The sequence below is a fragment of the Rissa tridactyla genome, chromosome W, assembly GCF_028500815.1.
Source record: "Rissa tridactyla isolate bRisTri1 chromosome W, bRisTri1.patW.cur.20221130, whole genome shotgun sequence".
NCBI classification, from domain to species: Eukaryota; Metazoa; Chordata; class Aves; order Charadriiformes; family Laridae; genus Rissa; species Rissa tridactyla.
The window spans coordinates 19,290,875-19,303,049 of record NC_071496.1 but is presented as its reverse complement, the minus strand read 5'-3'; the positions used below and the strand labels follow the sequence as shown (position 1 = coordinate 19,303,049).

The 12,175-nt window shown below is 43.7% G+C and overlaps 1 long non-coding RNA gene across 1 annotated transcript; it reads left to right on the top strand.

Moving 5' to 3' along the window:
• The first annotated feature begins 706 nt into the window (after nt 1-706).
• LOC128902137 (uncharacterized) lies at nt 707-6,597 on the top strand. Its single transcript, XR_008463644.1, has 3 exons — nt 707-772; nt 5,895-6,155; nt 6,525-6,597. It is a non-coding gene; the product is annotated as an uncharacterized LOC128902137 (long non-coding RNA).
• The last annotated feature ends 5,578 nt before the right edge of the window (nt 6,598-12,175 follow it).

The window sequence follows — 12,175 nt, the reverse complement described above, 5'->3', positions numbered from 1 at the left end:
TGCCACAATGGGTTCGTTCCTCTTGCTTAACTTGTTCGATCAGCAAATCACCTTTAGTTACTTATTGTAATAAATAGAATCATGTTTGTTAATCAAACCAGGCTTTCTTAAAGGCTGGTGAAAACTTACACTGTTTCGACTCTTCACATACTTGAATCGCAGGCATCCGGTGTGCTGTCTGGGGCACTTTGACACCTCAAGGCCTAAATCACAGGCATCTGGTGTGTTTTAACACTTCAAAGGGAAGAGCTAATTTGTGAGATAAGCTGAAAAGAGTCTCCCCAAGGACACTGATAAAGATGAGGAGCCTTCAGCCTCACGACCATCAGGAGGCGGGACAAGACTGACCCCCTAGCAACACGTCGCTTAGACACGGAATATACCAGGATTGACACATATACGGGAACCAGAAGAGTATATAATCAACTACTTTCGGGGAGTGGGTGTGCGCCGTTGGCGGAGCAAAGACTCCCCGGCCGCCCAGCGCTGTTTTGCTTGCTGCCGCTTGCTTAATAAACTAATTTGATTAATTGGACTGGTTCCTGCCAATTATTGGGCCTCAATCTATAACAAATTTGGTGCTGTGACTCGGATAGAGGCAATTTGGCTGTAAACCTCACGGGGGGGGCGCCCCGCTGAGTAAGCGGCCCCTGTTGGGGGTTTTTACACCCAAAACCTCTACCGACGAACTCGAAATTTGGCAGCAAGCAAATAAAAGCCGGCAACCCCGTAAACTTTGTGCACGAAGACCCGAACGAAGACTCAGGAGTGAGTAAGTATAGGCTGGTGATCCGTTCGGTTGGGGTTGGGTATCCTGGAGTGTGCCTGTGTGAGACGTCCACTTGAGGACGAAGCAAGTGCGGACCCCTTAGTAGTGCGGTTCCCATCTCCCGCGAGGGACTGGGCCACGAACAGGGGGAAAAGATTGTGTGTGTGTGTGAAGGCACTCCGGAAGATGGGACAGAAGAAAAGCAAACCTTCTGATCCCATGGGTGGGTCGGTGCCTAAGGTTAGGTTACCCCAGATACCGCCAGACAGTCCGTTAGGATTAATGATTAAATATTGGGATGATTACCCTTCTAGGCAGGGTAAGGATAAAGCAAAAATGATACATTATTGTATGGAAGTTTGGGGTGGGAAACAAATTAGAAGTGACCGCCTGTATTGGCCCGTTTTTGGGTCCTTTGAAGATTGGATATGCCAGGCTTTACATATTTATGTTAATTCTAAGGAACTCTTTAGCCTGGAGGAGAGTGAATATGCACACTTGTGGATAAGGTCAGAGACGAGAGTAAATCTGTATCACTTGAGAGAGAAGAAACAGGGGGGTAGGAAAAACCCCGGGATGAGGATGAAATCCCTACCTCACCCCTCCCTTATGTACCACCAGCACCACCGCCACAGCCTTCACCGCCCCCAACAGCGCCAGACTTTTTCAATACAGATTCTCCCTCTGGTTCTTCTGAAACTAGACGAGTAACTCGAAGTCAAACTAGGATGGGGGAGGATAAAAGTAATTTATATCCGCTTAGGGAAGTTGCTATGGGGGGAGCGCAACCTGGCATGGGATATGTTTCTGTCCCTCTGAACTCCGGGGACGTTAGGGAATTTAAGAAAGAAATGGGAAGCTTGTTAGAGGATCCCCTAGGAGTTTCAGAACGGGTAGACCAGTTCCTAGGACCCAACATTTATACCTGGGATGAACTGCAGGCCATATTGGGCATATTGTTCACTGCAGAAGAAAGGGAAATGATCAGGAGAGCTGGGATGAGGATTTGGGACCAACAACACCAGCAGGGTCCTGTGGCAGATATTAAATGGCCTCTTCAGAGACCTAATTGGAATAACCAAAACGAAATAGACAGAGGCCATATGCAAGATCTGAGGACCATAATTGTCCAGGGGATAAGGGAATCTGTCCCTAGGGGACAGAATATAAACAAAGCCTTTAGTGAACATCAAAAGAAAGATGAAACCCCTACGGAATGGTTAGAGAGACTGAGAAAGAACCTCCAATTGTATTCAGGGCTGGACCCTAGTACACCGGTAGGGCAAGCCTTGTTAAAAACCCAATTTGTAGCTAAATCATGGACGGACATTAGAAAGAAACTGGAGAAAATGGAGGATTGGCAGGATAGGGGTTTGGATGAATTGTTACGGGAAGCCCAGAAAGTGTATGTCCGCAGGGAGGAGGAAATACATAAGAAACAAGTCGGAATGTTGGTAGCTGCAGTCAGAGAAGGGCAAAGGACGTCAACCCCTGGAAAAGGGTTTGAAACTCGCCAGATAAGACAGGAGACCCGAAAACCTTTAAGAGGGAGAGAATGGGGAACTGTGGTTTGTTTTTATTGTGGAAGAAAAGGGCATGTTAAAAAGGACTGCAGAAAGAGAATGATGGATGAGAAAATGTTCAAAGAAGACTAGGGGTGTCAGGGGCTCTATTTGCTGGGAACCCGAGAAAAAAACAGAGCCCTTGATAAAACTAAAAGTGGGTCCCCAGCAACAAGAAATTGAGTTCCTAGTGGACTCGGGAGCAGAAAGATCTACCGTTCAAAAATTGCCCCAAGGATGTAAAATATCCTCGGCGACTATACAGGTTATTGGAGCAAAAGGACAACCTTTTGGAGTACCCGTAATAAAGGATGTGTTTTTTGAAACCCATTCTAAGGTAGGGGTGGGGTCCCTGCTACTCATGCCTGAAGCAGACTATAATTTATTGGGCCGAGATTTGATGACTGAATTAGGAATTGGCTTAGAAGTAGAAAACGAAAAACTAAAAATTAAATTGTGTCCCTTACGAGTAATAGATGAAGAGAAAATAAACCGTGAAGTCTGGTACACCCCGGAAACAGTAGGTAAATTAGATATTGAACCCTTTTCAGTAACAATAAAGAATCCAGAAATACCAGTCAGGATAAAACAATACCCCCTTCCTAGAGAAGGGAGGCTAGGTTTGAAACCTGAGATCCAAAGATTACTTGAAAAGGGGTTGCTAGAACCCTGTATGTCTCCTTTTAATACTCCCATCCTGCCTGTAAAAAAGCCGGATGGAAAATATAGGTTAGTACATGACTTACGAGAAATTAACCAGAGAACAATAGCTAGATTCCCGGTGGTGGCGAATCCACACGCCCTCCTGAGTCAAATAGGGCCCGATAATCAATGGTATAGTGTAATAGATCTGAAGGATGCATTCTGGGCATGCCCCCTCAAAGAAGATTGCCGAGATTACTTTGCTTTTGAATGGGAAGACCCAGATAACCATCGGAAACAACAATTACGGTGGACGGTATTGCCCCAAGGGTTTACCGAATCTCCGAACTTGTTCGGACAAGCCTTAGAACAAATCCTGAAGGGGTATGAGTTAAGTGAAGGAGTCACACTGGTCCAATATGTGGATGATTTGCTCCTAGCTAGTGATAGCGAAGACAAAGTGAGGCAGGAAAGTATTAAGTTACTAAATTTTTTGAGTTTACAAGGATTGAAAGTAACAAAATCAAAACTACAATTTGTTGAGAAAGAAGTAAAATATCTGGGACACAGATTAAGCAAGGGAACTAAGAAATTAGACCCCGAAAGGGTGAATGGCATACTGTCATTACCGGCTCCTAGAACTAAAAGACAGGTTAGGCAATTATTAGGTCTCTTTGGCTATTGCAGGCAATGGATTGAGAACTATAGCAAAAAGGTGAAGTTCCTCTACACCAAATTAACTAAGGATGGATTATTGAAATGGTCGGAGGATGATGATAAACAATTAGAAACACTGAAAACTGATTTAGTAAATGCCCCAGTTTTAAGCCTGCCAGATGTAAAGAGACCATTTTATCTATTTATCAATGTTGATGAAGGGACCGCATTTGGGGTATTAGCACAAGAATGGGCAGAAAGAAAGAAACCTGTGGGATACTTATCTAAACTCCTGGACCCCGTAAGTAGGGGTTGGTCTACTTGCCTTCAAGCGGTAGTAGCCGCAGCCCTTTTGGTAGAGGAAGCCCATAAAATTACCTTTGGAGGAGAATTGAGGGTATTATCACCTCACAACATCAGGGGAATTTTGCAACAAAAAGCTGACAAATGGATAACAGACGCCCGGCTCCTAAAATATGAAGGCATCCTAATCTCCTCTCCCAAACTGGAACTCGCGGTAACAAGTGTGCAGAATCCAGCACAGTTTTTGTATGGGGAGCCGAGTGACAAAATAAATCATGATTGTCTTTACAACATTGAGGAGCAAACGAAAATCAGACCAGATTTAGATGAGGAAGAACTTGGAGAAGGAGAAAAGCTATTTGTAGATGGATCATCCCGGGTAGTTGAAGGAAAGAGAAAATCAGGATTTGCAATCATTGATGGAAACACATTTAGTGTAATAGAATCAGGACCTCTGAGTCCTAGTTGGTCTGCACAGGCTTGTGAACTATATGCTGTATTAAGAGCCTTGCAACTTTTAAAAGGTAAAATTGGAACCATATATACGGATTCAAAATATGCCTTTGGTGTAGTGCATACTTTTGGAAAAATTTGGGAAGAAAGGGGTTTAATAAATTCTCAAGGAAAAGGATTAATACACCAGGAATTAATAATCCAGGTCTTACAAGCATTACGAGGACCAGCGGGAATAGCCGTAGTACATTTAAAAGGACACCAAAAAGGATTAAGCCCATTAGTCAGAGGAAACAATCTTGCTGATCAAGAAGCAAAAAGAGCAGCATTAATGGTGATCCAGACTAAAAGAACTCGGGAGGACTGTATAACTTGTGGAAAGGAATCAGACGAATTCCCATGTTATGAGTGTTGGAAGGATTTTGGAATCGATGCAGTCCCTTGCAGATGTCTAATTTATGATGAATGTGGCAACCCCAAATATAGCCATTGCCATCTACACGGAAAAATTCACTCAATCCTGAGTTTTACAGTGCAGGAAAAAGATAAGCTGACTCAGATGGGAATCAGGGAGACAGAAAAAGGAAAGTGGAAACTCCCGGATGGCCGGGAAGTTCTCCCAAAACCTCTGGCTTTGAAAATCATGCAGAAATTCCATGAGAGCACCCATTGGGGAACTCAGGCGTTAGTGGATCAGTTTGCCACAAAGTATACGTGCATTGGTGTATATAATATAGCAAAGAGAATAGTTAGCGAATGTATGACATGCAAAAGGGTCAATAAACATCACTTACGGGAAAAGGCCCTGGGGGGAAGAGAACTGGCTCACAGACCATTTGCTAAAATCCAGCTAGACTTCACTGAACTTCCAAAGGTGGGACGATATAAATACTTATTAGTAATCATAGACCACCTAACCCATTTTGTGGAAGCATTCCCGACAGCAAGAGCCACCGCTCAAACCGTAGTGAAGACTTTGCTGGAAAATATAATCCCTAGGTATGGATCCATAGAGGTAATAGACTCTGATAGGGGCTCCCATTTTGTTTCAAGAATAGCAAGGGAAGCTCTCTCCTCTTTGGGGACAAAATGGGAATATCATACTCCCTGGCATCCACAAAGCTCGGGAAAGGTAGAAAGAGTAAATGGGGAAATAAAGAAACAGCTCACAAAATTGATGTTAGAAACTAAGATGTCATGGGTAAAGTGCCTCCCCTTAGCACTATTGAATATAAGAACACAGCCCCGAACTGATGTAGGAATTTCCCCCTTTGAAATGTTATATGGGATGCCATACGATTTAGAAATTCCGCAGGACCACCCCCAACTTGAAAATTCACAAATTAGACCTTATATAATTCAACTCATGGCTAGGAGAGAAAAGCTGCGGAATAAGGGCTTAGTAGTACAGAGACCCCCCTTGGATGTAGCCATGCATAACATAAAGCCAGGAGACAAAGTGTTAATCAAATCATGGAAAGAGTCCCCATTAACCCCCCGTTGGGAAGGGCCCTATCTCGTTTTACTCACCACAGAAACAGCCATCCGGACAGCAGAGAGAGGCTGGACTCATGCGAGCCGCGTAAAAGGACCATTAAAAGACTGTTCTTGGGAAGTGACAAGCCCGCCTGGAGATCTGAAGATTGCCTTCCGGAGGTTGTAAATGGACACACATATAACTGTGGTACAAGTGAGCGACTACAGCATATCGGTGGAGTACGGTTACGGTGATACAGGGGACATAAGAATCAAGTGTGACATTCTGAGCTGTAATTGTTATCCTTTTTATTTGTTTTATTTGTAAAGGGTGTCGAGAACGGAGGGGGACCCATTGCCGTTATGGGATACCCCCTCGAGGGGTTTGCCAACCTTGTGGGGACAAAGAGCGTGAGCTCACCAAATTGGCTCTAGACATAAAAATATTTAATGGTGAAATCCAGGAGCAATCTAGTGAGTGGCGGGAGATATTTGCACGGGGTATTAAACCCGAGTACTATTGCTATCACCCTCACGAACCTGCTCCATTTGTAATTGACATTATTACAGTGTGTTGTTGCAAGACACTTAAAGGGGTTCAGTGCGATTCACCTGAAATGCACAGAAGCAAGCGACTAAAAATTGCATTTATTCTCCTGAAGACTACCCCTGCTGCCGAGAAGATGATACCCCTCGTGGCTCGAAGCAACCGAGTCGACGAGCGAGGCAGAGGAGTACAAAGCTGTGGAGAACAGAACCCACGGAGTGGGACTGTACAAAGCCACTGGGAGGACTGCCTCAGTGTTAACCAAGGGAATCGCACGAAATGCCCCGGGAGGAGTGATAGCACTACAAAGGACTGGGTAGTTGGAGTGAGTGTTCAAACTAAACTTATTAGCCGGCCGGGTTTCCACCCTTCTCGCCACACTCTAATTCTGATTTTACTAAATCTTGTAGGTGTCTTATTGTTTGCACAGCAAGGGGGGTTGTGTGTTGCTCTGGATGAGGAATGCTGCGTATATGCAGATCACACTGGAGTAGTTAGAGACACCATGACAAAACTACGAGAAGGATTAGAAAAAAAAAAGGAAAGAAAGAAAGAGAAGCACAGCAAAATTGGTATGAATTTTGGTTCAATTATTCCCCATGGATGACTACGCTATTGTCTACCATCGCGGGACCTATGATACTATTAATTTTGGGATTAACATTTGGCCCTTGTATATTGAACAAAGTAATTGAAATTGTAAAGGGCAGACTGGAAGCTGCCCATTTAATGCTTCTCAGGGCTAAATACGAGTCATTAGATCAGGAACCAGCAATAGAAGAAACATTAGCTTTAAGTCACGCTGAACTCCAAAGATTTGATGAACAAAATGGTAAATAAAAAAAAAAAGGGGGGGGATTGTAATAAATAGAATCATGTTTGTTAATCAAATCAGGCTTTCTTAAAGGCTGGTGAAAAAATTACACTGTTTCGACTCTTCACATACTTGAATCGCAGGCATCCAGTGTGCTATCTGGTGCACTTTGACACCTCAAGGCCTAAATCACAGGCATCCGGTGTGCTGTCTGGTGCACTTTGACACCTCAAGGCCTAAATCACAGGCATCTGGTGTGTTTTAACACTTCAAAGGGAAGAGCTAAGTTGTGAGATAAGCTGAAAAGAGTCTCCCCAAGGACACTGATAAAGATGAGGAGCCTTCAGCCTCACGACCATCAGGAGGCGGGACAAGACCGACCCCCTAGCAACACGTCGCTCAGACACAGAATATACCAGGATTGACACATATACGGGAACCAGAAGAGTATATAATCAGCTACTTTCGGGGAGTGGGGGTGCGCCGTTGGCGGAGCAAAGACTCCCCGGCCGCCCAGCGCTGTTTTGCTTGCTGCCGCTTGCTTAATAAACTAATTTGATTAATTGGACTGGTTCCTGTCAATTATTGGGCCTCAATCTATAACACTTATTACAAGTGTTTTGCATTATGTTTGCATTGTGTTTGTACGTTATGATCCCAGTAAAAAAGGCACTCAGACTCTGTAAAATATCATTTAGAATGCTATTTATTAGAGCTAACGCTATAAGGAGAGAACAGCACAGACACTTTTACTTCCCTTTAGATGCTAGGAACCCTGAGCGGTGTAGCATTGAATGGGCCTCCAACCCACGAACAGCATAATGGGCAGACTCCATCCATAGAAGAGATTCTTCCCTTTCCATCATTTAAGCTATTATAGGATTTTCTTGCAAGAAAACAATTCTGTTTATCGTTTCTACTGTCAAACAAAAAGTTCTCATGAGAACTTCTTGCTGCACTGTTAGATAAAGGCAAGGCCACGCAGGTGGCATAATCTCCAGTACCAAGTGGAGCTGCCTGCGGGCTCCTCTGTTACAACGAGCTTCTGAGTTTATCCTGCGGCCAAGGGATTTGTGCAACCCAACACAGACTCGAAGGCCACACTGTATGCATAGCATGGCGCGCCACTGCACAGCACAGGTTTGGGCCTCAGCAGGACAGGGGGGAGGAGAAAATAAGATGGAAAAAAAACCTCGTGGGTCAAGATAAAGGCAGATTAATAAAGCAAAAGCAAAGGCTGTGCATGGAAGCGAAGGAAAACAAAAGATTTATTCTCTACTTCTCCTCAGTAGGTGATACTTTCTTTAATAACTGTCGCGTTAAAAGGACTGTAGTTTCGATATTTGTCTGTCAGAGTCCCAGGACTTTCACTGATTTGCTATCAGAGTCCCACCAAAGGACTTTCACTGAATCAGATTCACAAATAATCAAAATTAGTTAGTTTATTGAGAGCGACAGAACAGATTCGAGATTGCCGTTGATAAAGTCACTAACTGCAATAGCGCTAATTACTTAAGGCTGATATTGCTAGCAAAAATAACGATAGTACAACAACCCGGGGTGACATTCCCCAGAGGGTGAAAGGCGCAGCGCTTACCCAGAAAGGCATCCCTGCCTGGGGTGGAGGGAGAGAACGCAGCCCGTCGACTGGTCCATCAGGTATCAAGTTTCTTCTCTCCCAATTTAACAGTCATTTTCTCCATCCTTTTATCCCCAAAGTTACGAGGTTTCCCTCCCCTAGGTGACGTGTAGTATGATTTGGGTGGAGAGACGAGTGCTATAGTCATATATGTTTAGCATGATCTCTAAAATCTTCATTAGCATATACAGGGGTGTCAACTTGAATATGCATTTCACAGGTAACGAGGCAAAGGTCAATTACCAGACATGGGAGACTCTCAAGGAAACAAAGAGCTACACAAAGTCTCTGTTATCTTGATTTTACTGTCTCTGCTGATGAAAAGCAGGGCTGTCCTGGCTCCCCAAGACTACCCTGTCATTTATGTATCCTGTGATAGCCGGACAGGCCTTCACCCCCCTGGGTTGCACAAGAGACAGCAAAGCCAGTCTTAATTGCTCTTTGAGCACAGATACTTCACCTCATTATCCACATTCCACATTATCCACCCTGTGACTATAGTCATCGAAATCCAAATCACACTCTCATAAAATCAATTTTGGGGGTATCCCTTACATTGGAGTTCTTCTCTTCCTCCACTTCAGGATTCATCTTCAATTCTGTCCTGCCAGAGATCATCCGCACCTGATGAATTAACATCCGGGTCAACATAGATTTAACACAAGCCAATATCATACAAAAAACAATTACTACAATGACTACAATAATCACAGATTGCAATAAAGAAGCAAGCCATCCTGATAGTGAAAATCCTAATCCTTGTAATAGCTTATTCAACCATGTTGTTTCCATCCCTATCCTCAATTCGCAGCTGGCCTTTGCCACAAGCTTTATGTGATCTAGTTGTTCGTCAAGATCTTTAGTCACATTTGGTATATGAACACAACAGGTATCATTCACTAAGTCTAAATATCCACACGCTCCATTTTCATGCAGCAATAGCAGATCTAATGCCAGTCTATTTTGCAATGTCATTTTTGATGTTGCCTGCAGCTGTTCATTTAATTTTTCCAGTCCAACCCAAGTCGCATTATCCAAATTCCACATTAAGTCAATTTGTTTCGAAGTTAAAAATTATTTTGATAAACATATTTTTCCTTTCTATCCAGCAAATAAAGATAGTTTAATTTAGCTAATAATACACTGAAAGTGTTGGGAAGATGTATTTTCATTGAATTTTAAATTCCTTTTTAATGATATAAGGGACAGAAAAGGCTCTAAAGGTTCTAAAGGTTGGGCACCAAATAATTTTTGTCTCATAAAAGCTGTTGCCAGAACACTATGACTGTAAGTCCACAGTAATGCTTTAGAATACTTCATCTTACCCATAATGGTTAAGAAAGCACTGACATCAGGAAGCACTTTATTACTATGAGGGTGACTGAGCACTGGAACAGGTTGCCCAGAGAAGTGGTGGTGGTTGCCTTGGAGATATTTAAAAGCCATCTGGACATGGTCCTCGAAAAACAGTTCTAGGTGTCCCTGGTTGAGCAGGGAAGTTGGACTAGATGATCTCAAAAGGTCCCTTCCAACTTCAACCATTCTGTGATTCTGTGACGTGAAGGCTGTTTCTTCTTGATACTGTACTCTTATTTCTTCTGTCAAGCATCATTTGAATGCTTACTTGCTTGGACAGATGAACAGGATAAGCTGTGGTAAGAGCCTTAGAGTTGGCTCTTTATCTCAGTCGACTGGGCTTGTCAATTTGTGTTCTCCAAGCCAGGAACTTCATGTGCCTGTCTTTGAAGGAAGAAATTAAACCTCTTTCAGGACTTGTCAGAAATAAAATGAAATGACTGAAGTTCTTTCCCTTACTCTACATATTTCCAGAATGTTTTAGAAACATCATAGCTTAGGAATATATAATCAGCTGTTATATAGGTAGGAGGGTTGTAGCTACCAGTGTTTCAAGGAAATTATCAAATCAGTTTAAAGTTGTAATCCTTTCTTCTATGTAGTTAATTTGCAATGATAGACACTTAGATCCACCAGGGCCTAATACACCTGATAGAAATTAGAATAGGAATAGGAAATTCTACTTCAAATACTTCCACATATATCATAGAATGTGTTGGGTTGGAAGGGACCTTCAAAGGTCATCTAGTCCAACCCCCCTGCAGTAAGCAGGGACATCTTTAACTAGATCGGATTGCTCAGAGCCTCATCAAGCCTGGCCTTGAATGTCTCCAGGGATGGGGCCTCCACCACCTCTCTGGGCAACCTGTTCCAGTGCCTCACCACCCTCATTGTAAAGAACTTCTTCCTAATGTCCAATCTAAACCTACCCTGCTCTAGTTTAAAACCATTGCCCCTCGTCCTATCGCTACATGCCCTTGCAAACAGCCCCTCCCCAGCTTTCCTGTAGGCCCCCTTCAGGTACTGGAAGGCTGCTATAAGGTCTCCCCGGAGCCTTCTCTTCTCCAGGCTGAACAACCACAACTCTCTCACCCTGTCTTCATAGGAGAGGTGCTCCAGCCCTCTGATCATCTTCGTGGCCCTCCTCTGGACCCGTTCTAACAGGTCCATGTCCTTCTTGTGCTGAGGGTTCCAGAGCTGGACGCAGTACTCCAGGTGGGGTCTCATGAGAGCAGAGTAGAGGGGCAGAATCGCCTCTCTGGATCTGCTGGCCACGCTTCTTTTGATGCAGCCCAGGATGCAATTGGCCTTCTGGGCTGCAAGCGCACATTGTTGGCTCATGTCCAGCTTTTCATCCACCAGTACCCCCAAGTCCTTCTCCGCAGGGCTGCTCTCTATCACATCATCCCCCAGCCTGTATTGATAACAAGGATTGTCCCAACCCAAGTGTAGGACCATGCACTTGGCCTTGCTGAACTTCATGAGGTTTGCTTGGGCCCACCTCTCTAGCTCATCCAGGTCCCTCTGGACAGCATCCCGTCCCTCTCTCAAAATAAACTTTTTAAACTTAAGTCATTCTCAAAGAAGGTATGTCTCTTCTTAATTTTTTAAGAGATCATCCTTTTTTCTGAATTTTACAACAATTACTCGTTGCTATTGTGGAAGTAGAAATGCTAAGGTCTGAATGGGCCTCTTGACTCAACTCTCATCCTGTCTCATGGGCCTCTTGATTGAACTCTCACCCTGTCTCCTGAAACAATAATTACTGTGTAACCTTCATGATAAATCGGTCCCTGTGCTAAAGGAAGCAGACTCCAGACCAGCATTGAGCAGTTCTGTGGCCTTATGTATGTAACAGATATGAATAACTCACATCCTGATATCTGTCTTTTGCAGCATCTCTAAGCGTATAAAACTTGTATACACTTTACAGAGACAGAGTACACATCAGCAGAGG